General features: G+C 38.7%; 1 pseudogene; it reads right to left on the bottom strand.

The window, feature by feature from the left end:
• Positions 1–6,218: 6,218 nt before the first annotated feature.
• On the bottom strand, positions 6,219–6,706 carry LOC140633096 (nucleotide triphosphate diphosphatase NUDT15 pseudogene; annotated as a pseudogene).
• Positions 6,707–8,363: the final 1,657 nt, after the last annotated feature.

The raw sequence follows: 8,363 nt of genomic DNA, 5'->3' as shown, positions 1-8,363 counted from the left end.
ATGAATAAATAAAATATTTAAAAAAACATGAGACTCAAAGAAATTATTAAAGCAGATGGTCTTAGTTTTTATATCTTTTAGAAAGAGAAACAATAAATTAGTGAAGAATTGACAGTATAAGGGGTTTGGACTTGGTAGTAAACTAATGAAGAAGTAATTTTTGTATGTAGCCTCATGGCCCTAAATTCCCTGTCTCTGGTGATAAGGTTGTCTCTCTTCCTCCTGGTACAGGAAGGGTGCCTTTCACATGGGAGATTTATTTCCTGATTTTAGGGGACAGAAGAAGGTCAGAGTATCCTTTTTGCACTTGACTGTTTAAGTAACTTTAATTTAAAATAATCAATAGGGACACCTGAGTGGCTCAGCGGTTGAGCGTCTGCCTTTGGCTCAGGGTGTGATCCCGGGATCCAGGATTGAGTCCCACATCGGGCTCCTTGCATGGAGCCTGCTTCTCCCTCTGCCTGTGTCTCTGTCTCTCTCTCATTGTCTTTCATGAATAAATAAATAAAATCTTAAAAAAAATAAAATAATCAATATACCAAAATGGCTTATTTTGGGGTGGCATATTGTGTTTCCCTTCACCCAACATCACTCATTTCTCTGTCATTGAAAACACAGTTGCTGCATGTTTGGTATGAATACATCTTAAGGCATCACTATTTAGTGCTGTAAGAATGGGCTTTTTCAAAATTCCATCTGCTCAGTTTTTTTTTTTCTAACCTAGGTATACTTTGTGTACACAAAGAAAGTACTGTGTTCTTCCCTGTTGTGTAATGACAGTTTCATTTTAATGAACTATAAATAATAATGTTGATATTTGGTCAAATTTATTACAATAGGATTCCATTCAAAGTATCCAAAACATTTAAGACAACTTGCTTTAGTGTCCTACAACTGCCTTTAGGAAAAGCACATCCTGTATCAAGGATATTAGACTTGGCAGGCACAATGGCCATATTGGTTATATTGCAAACTGTGTTAAAAGTGGTATTTCTCAAAGTGTGGCCATAACCAAGCATAACAGAATTACCGGACGGCTGCTAATGGACAGATTCAAGAACTTGCTCCTTACCCATGGAATGGGAATCTGTGTGAGGCCTTTCCATCCAAGTGTGAGCACCAAGTCTAAAGCCTTTGAGGACCCTTCTCGGTCACTGCCATCCAAGAATCTTAGCACCTCTACCTTCTATGGTTTGGGCACTTAACAAACCAACACAGCAATTAACATGGTAACAAATAAACGCAAACAGAAAAATAGGAATAAGAAATATTGATTCCTTAGGAGCATTGATGGGGTAGTGGATTGGAAAACAAATGGGAATTTGATGTATACTTCAAAGAAACCAAATTGCTGTGTATATGCTCACTTTGCATTTTATGCACAACTCTGCAACCCCTCATCTAAAACTCTTGGGTCTAAATACATTTCAAAATTTGGAGTTTTAAAAATATTCTAGCATGTTAATAGGATTTATATAACCACCAACAAGGTTTGAAGAAGCATCTTATAAATTGAACACACTAAAATTTCTCTGGTGAAGTTATATATGCTTTATCACCCAACCTTTGCACATTTAGGATTCTTTCCTCCAACAGAAATAAGTACACATGTGAACCCCCAAACTAGCATGTACTTTTGTTCATAGCAGCTTTATTTGTCATGGCCCCAAACTAGGAAAAAGCCAAGTGACCATGAAATTTATGCTTTTGGAAAGTCACCCTAGGAGTACTGTCAAAAGTTGGAGAGTTAGGGTGGTAAATCTTATGTCACGTATATTTTACTTTAATCAGTAAGAAGAGTAAAGCTTGTAGGCACAGGCTTGGGAAAATGTGTTGAAGATCTGGACCAGGGGAGAGGTAGCTGGGACAATGTGATGAAGAATTCAAAGGCTTGAGGAGTTTTTTGGTGGCATCTTTAGGGTTTTCTATAGAGTACCATGTCATCTGTAAAATAGTTTGACTTCTTCCTTGCCGATTTGGATGCTTTTTATTTCTTTTTTGTCTTATTGCTGAGACTAAGACTTCAAGGGTTATGGTGAAAAACAGTGGAGACAGTGGGCATCCCTGTCTTGTTCCTGACTTTAGGGGAAAATCTCTCAGGTTTTCCCCCATTGAACATGATATTAGCTGTGGCGTTTTCATACATGGCCTTTATTATGAGGTTGAGGTATATTTCCTCTAAACCTATTTTGTTGAAGTCTTTTTTTTTTTTTAAATCATGAATGGATGTTGTACTTTGTCATATACTTTTTTTGCATCTATTGAAAATATCATCCTGTTCTTATCCTTTCTTTTATTAATGTGGTGTATCACACTGAGTAATTTATGAATATTGAACTACGCTTGCAACTCACCATTTGATCATGGTGAATAATTTCTTACAATGTATTGTTGGATTTGATTTGCTAATTTTCTGTTGATGATTTGTGCCTGTAGGTTCATCAGAGATATTGGCTAGTTCTCTTTTTCCGCAGTATCTCTATTTGGTTTTGGTATTAGGGTAATGCTGGTCTCAGAACAAATTTGGAAGCTTTCTCTCCTCTCTTATTTTTTTGGAATAGCCTGAGAAGATTAGGTATTAACTCTTCTTTAAATGCTTTGTAGTATTCACCTCTGAAGCCATCTGGTCTTGGACTTTTGTTTGTTGGGAGTTGTTTGATTTCTACTTCAATTTGGTTGCTGGTACTCAGTCTGCTGAAATTTTCTATTTCTTCCTGATTTAGTTTTGGGAGGTGACATATTTCTGGGAATTTATCTATCATCACTCATCATCAGGGACATGCAGATCAAAACTACAGTGAGATATCATCTCACACCTGTCAGAATGGCTAAAATTAAAAAAATGCAATAAACAACATGTTGGGGAGGGTATGGAGAAAAGGAACCCTCATGCACTGTTGGTAGGAATGCAAACTGGAGCAGCCACTGTGGAAAACAGTATGGAGGTTCCTCAAAAAATTAAAAATAGAAATACATATGATCCACTAATTCCCCTACTGGGTATTTACCCAAAGAAAATGAAAACACTAGTTCAAAAAGATATATTCACCCCTGTGTTTATTGAAGCGTCATTTACAATAGCCAAATTATGGAAACAGCTCAAGTGTCCATCAACTGATGAATGGATAAAGATGTGGCATATATATATACAATGGAATATTACTCAGCCATAAAAAATGAAATCTTGCCATTTGCAACAACATGGATGGATCTAGAGATTATTATGCTAAGTGAAATAAGTTAGTAAGGGAAAGACAAATACCATATGACTTCACCCATATGTGGAAATTAAAAAAACAAAGAGACAAACCAAGGAACAGACTCAATACAGAGAACAAACAGATGGTTACCAGAGGGGCGGTGGAGAGGATCGGAGAAGTAGGTGAAGTGGATTAAGAGGGCACTTGTGGGGGATCCCTGGGTGGCGCAGCGGTTTGGTGCCTGCCTTTGGCCCAGGGCGCGATCCTGGAGACCCGGGATCGAATCCCACGTCGGGCTCCCAGTGCATGGAGCCTGTTTCTCTCTCTGCCTGTGTCTCTGCCTCTCTCTCTCTCTGTGACTATCATAAGTAAAAAAAAAAAAAATTAAGAGGGAACTTGTGATGAGAACTGAGAAATGTATAGAATTATTGAATCACCATATTGTACACCTGAAGCTGATGTAACACTGTATGTTAATTACACTAGAAAAAAGGTGCACAATTTAATGTTTTTAGTATAGAACATTATTAATCTCTTAAAGTTGTAAAATACATATAGCATAACATTTGCCATTTTAACCATTACACAAATAAACAAAGGCATGAGAGAAACAGAATGGACAAACACAAGTGGCTGCTTTATGTGGGGAAAGGGAATCTAATTTGGGCAGGTCAGCAGATGGCGGAGTCATTCCCGGAGAGGAATGCAAGAGGAAACGCAGTTGGGAACATGTCAAAGCAGAGGGATGTGGAACATCTCAGGTAGCAATGACTAGTGTGTGATTGGGAATAGAGCTTAGAGCAAAGATTTGAGCTGTAGATAATGCTGTTGGGGAATCACCATACAATAGGTGGAAAGTGAATCTGAACAGGATAAAAAAAGAACAGGGTTAAGTCAACCTGAAGTTGGTGAACAACTTGCTGTTCACAGCAAGGTGAACCTTGCTTGCTGCTTTGTTCCTTTTGCCCATGAATTATTCTCATAAATAAAATGAGGAATGATACCTTGTCTATAAAGCTATTGAGCAACATCATTTTGCAAAAAAAAAAAGGGTACTTAAATATTTAAACATAGAAATAGAACAGTATCTAGAATGGGAATTTGGAATTAAGTAAATGTGTGATAGATTTAATTTACAGTATAAATGTTATTAAGTACCTATCATAGTACTTGGCACACAGTAGATACAAATTAAATGTTTGTGGAGGATTTTATATATGGACTCATACGTTCAATTTCTTGAAGCCCATAAAATGGAAGGCTTGGCACACACCTCTCAGCTCATATTGTTATCTTTAATTTGCATCTTTTCCAAATTTGCACTCAAGTGCAGTACTGACTTCTAAGTACAACACAAATAATCTCATTAAAAAACAAAAACAAAAAACAACACCTAAAGGCAGCATCAGTATGTGATTGGTTTTATGCTGGAAGAAGACTGTTTTCTCCCGTACAGATGACTCCCTGAACTTTCCTTCTCCACACTGTCCAGTTAACATCATCTTTGGTGCCCCAAAGAAGATAATTTTTCATCTGAAAGCATTTGTCTTGCTTGGAAAGCTGGCAGTGAAGATATCAAGGAACCCTCTCTTCTAAGTGGAGCTAAGGGAGGCCAAGTTCACATCCAACTCCACCGGAAAGACCTTTGGTAGGATGTTGCACTTGCTTATCTTAGGATAAAGGACACTGCAAGGCTTGGTGTAGCAAATAGATGAAGAGATATTTCAGACTCCCCAGCATCCTGGCAGAGGGAGGCATATTTCAGGAACTTAAGCTGACATTTAATTTTATGAGAATATTGCTAGTAGTCAGCATTAGTTTTTTTTTTTTCTATTAAAGGTAATTCTCAAACCATTTAAGAATTAACTGCTTACTTAAGAGCAAATCCTGTTCATTGGGAGAAATATTTACTGAGTGATTACTGGATGCCAACCGAGCATATTAGGTGTTGGGGTAGGTAAATGCATTCCTCTTCTGATGTGAAACTTCTTGTTTTACCTTTTCCTATAAATAAGAGGCCAGGTAATTTTTACTTTCTTTTGAAATAAGCCTTCATATCTATTTGGGTGAATTTAAAACAAATAGAAAAACCTCACAAGCTCCTAAGAAGTCCATCTACTAAAAATTTAGCAGGGATGGAAAAACTCTACAGGTTTGCGGTGTTTTTGAAGCTCTAAAACATCTGCTTGGGATAGGTACTGGCCTAAAGAGATATCTCAATGAATTCCCCATCAAGTATATTTGGGATAAACCTATGCAAGAGACTTTTATCCATGGACTTGCCTGGTTTCTTCTTGCGTTTAGTTTGTTAAAATAACAGACATCCTGTAGCATCTGAAAATTCTTCTGATGTCTTAGCATTACAAAAGCAGCTTTGACCTTGAGTGCCCTTGAAAAGGTCTCAAGGACCTTCCCAGACTACTTTGGGAACCACTGCCCTAGTCTAATCTCATTTTACATACTAGAAAGCTGGATCTCACAGAGATTAAGCTAACTATAGGACAAAAATCCCAGATGGATTGTTTCACTTCTCTTAGGTTCCCAATCAGAAACCTGGGAAGTAGACCCTAATGACCTGTCCTTGTCCTGTTCACTGTCATTGCAAAGACTATCTCAAAACTGTTTTGTTTTAAATAAAAGGAAAAAAATCAGCAACCATGGTAAAATTCTGCAACTGGCATCCTGAATTAGGATCTCTATTTGAACTGAAGCACTAAGGCAAGTCCTATTGCATTCCAGTCCATGCAAGCCGCTGCGACCAGCTGCATAGTAAGTATAATAGAGAAGTATGGAATTACCACGATGTCACCGTTTATCACATTTTCTGAGTCTGAAATGCAACTCATGACCTAATGCCAGAAAATGTCCCTCAAGTACAGGCTGAAAGGGTGGTGGGTATATAAAGAGGTGGCAAACAGCTGGCAATCCCATGGAACTTATTACATACAATGGAGTTGCTCTGAAATGTAGGTTCTTTTCATTCTCTAGTTGGACCTTATTTTGTCTTCTTTAAATAAATCAGGTTATCTTCTTGTTCCCCTTGTATCCTGCCAGATGGTCCACATCTTCTTTAAATGGGTCAGAACCTTGTTCCCTTAAGCAACATGGTGCCTGGAAAGGCTGGTCCAGTGGAGGAGACTCTTCCTGGTTTCAGCTTTCATTTTTTTCAGGCTCTGCCTTCTGTGGTTCTGGAGTCACACCCACCTCTCCTTTCATGAATATAGGGACATGCTGGTAATTCTTTCTCAATAAAAGAATTCACAACTGAGGCAAAGCAAACATTTTTCAGGTCAAGAGCTGCTTCTTTTCTGGTTCTCCTTTGAGCACTGAGCTCATTCTTTCCTACTTACTGAACACAAATGGCCCTAGAGAAGTTGGAACCTGCTGGCTCCATTTGACCTTTATTTCTTCCCCAGGAAGACGCAGTGAGGATGCCTGCCGCTAGTCACCACTGCTCCTACCACGACTCCAGGCACTTCCCCAGCGGGCCTATGCTTAATGGTCATAGCTCACAACCCCTGGAGCTGGGGGTGAGGGACACAGCCCTTAGGATAGTTTTTTTGAGTTTTAACCATATTGTAGCATATATCAGCACTTCACTCCTTTTTATTGCTGAATAGTATTCTGTTGTATGGATATACCACATTTATATATTCATTCATCATTTGATGAGCAATTGGATTGCTTATACTTTTAGGCAAATGTTGCAGTGAAGCTTTACGTACAAATCTTTATGTGGCCATATGTTTTCATTTCTCTTGGGTAGATACCTAGAGAGGAGCTGCTAATTTATCTGGGAACTATATGTTTAACATTTAACTGCCAAACTGTTTTTCAAAGTCATTGCACATCTTACATCCCTATTGGCAGTCTATGGTGGTTCTAATTTCTCTACATCCTTGACAACACTTGTGATTGTCCACCTTTTTAATTTCAGCCATCCCAGGGGGTGTGAAGTAGCAGCTCATTGTGGTTTTATTTACATTTCCTGAATGATTGAGCATCTTTTCATGTGCTTGTGGACTCTTTGTATATATCTACTTTAGAAAACTATCCATTTACATCCTTGGCCCATTTTTTAAAATTTTATTTTAAAATTTTTTTTAAAATTTTTATTTATTTATGATAGTCACACACAGAGAGAGAGAGGCAGAGACATAGGCAGAGGGAGAAGCAGGCTCCATGCACCGGGAGCCTGACGTGGGATTCGATCCCGGGTCTCCAGGATCGCGCCCTGGGCCAAAGGCAGGCGCCAAACCGCTGCGCCACCCAGGGATCCCTAAAATTTTTAATTAATTAATTATTTATTTTTCCTTGGCCCGTTTTAAAATTAGATTATCTTTTTCTTGTTAAGTTGTAAGAATTATATATTGTTTATGCTAGACCCTTATTGGATATATGATTTGCAAGTAGATTTTTCAAGTCTGTTGATTGTCTTTATACTTTCTTAATGTTACTTGGAGTGTAAACATTTTTAATTTTGACAAAGTCCAATTTATTAATTTTTTCTCTTCTGTGTTTTTGTTAAGTCTGAGAAATCTTTGCCTAATCCAAGGTCATGAAGGTTTACTCCCCTATTTTTTTTCCTGAATTTTGTAGTTTCTTTTTTTTTTTTCTTTTGGGTCTGCGACTTATTTGCAAGTTAATTTTTGTGTATTGTATGTGTGTGTATTCACCCTTTTGCATGTGGATATCCTTTGCATGGGGGGTATGCTCAATCTCTTTCTGCAGGCTGACTTTCCCATTTAAAGATCGCTTTGTACTTGCTGGCCGGCCTCAGGCCATCGACAGTGCTTTTGGCAGTCAGCTTTGCCCTGGAGCCTGCACTTGCCCTTTCTTCCTTTTTTGGCCCAGGGTGTCTGGAGACAGGTTGAATAAGCACCCTGGAGTTCCTCCAGAGTCACAAGATGAGGAAGGGCAAGAAGCACACACAGGAGCTGGGGAGGATGCTGGTGGGGGGACGCAGAGAAAGTTCAACATCATGTGGTTTCACTGGCTCGAGCATACATAAGTGTCAGTGTTAGTTCAAGCAATGGAGACTTACTGAGATGCTGTCCCTTTCCCCTTCGAGTCATTTGTTTACTCTTATCTGGTGAGTTTGCCTGGCCATTTCCCCAAACTCATGAACAGAGTTCTTCAGGCGGAGCCTTCATTCCTGCTGGG

This window comes from Canis lupus, chromosome 5 (assembly GCF_048164855.1).
Source record: "Canis lupus baileyi chromosome 5, mCanLup2.hap1, whole genome shotgun sequence".
NCBI lineage: Eukaryota > Metazoa > Chordata > Mammalia > Carnivora > Canidae > Canis > Canis lupus.
Note: the sequence above shows the minus strand (reverse complement) of the source record. Positions and strands in the feature narration are given on the sequence as shown.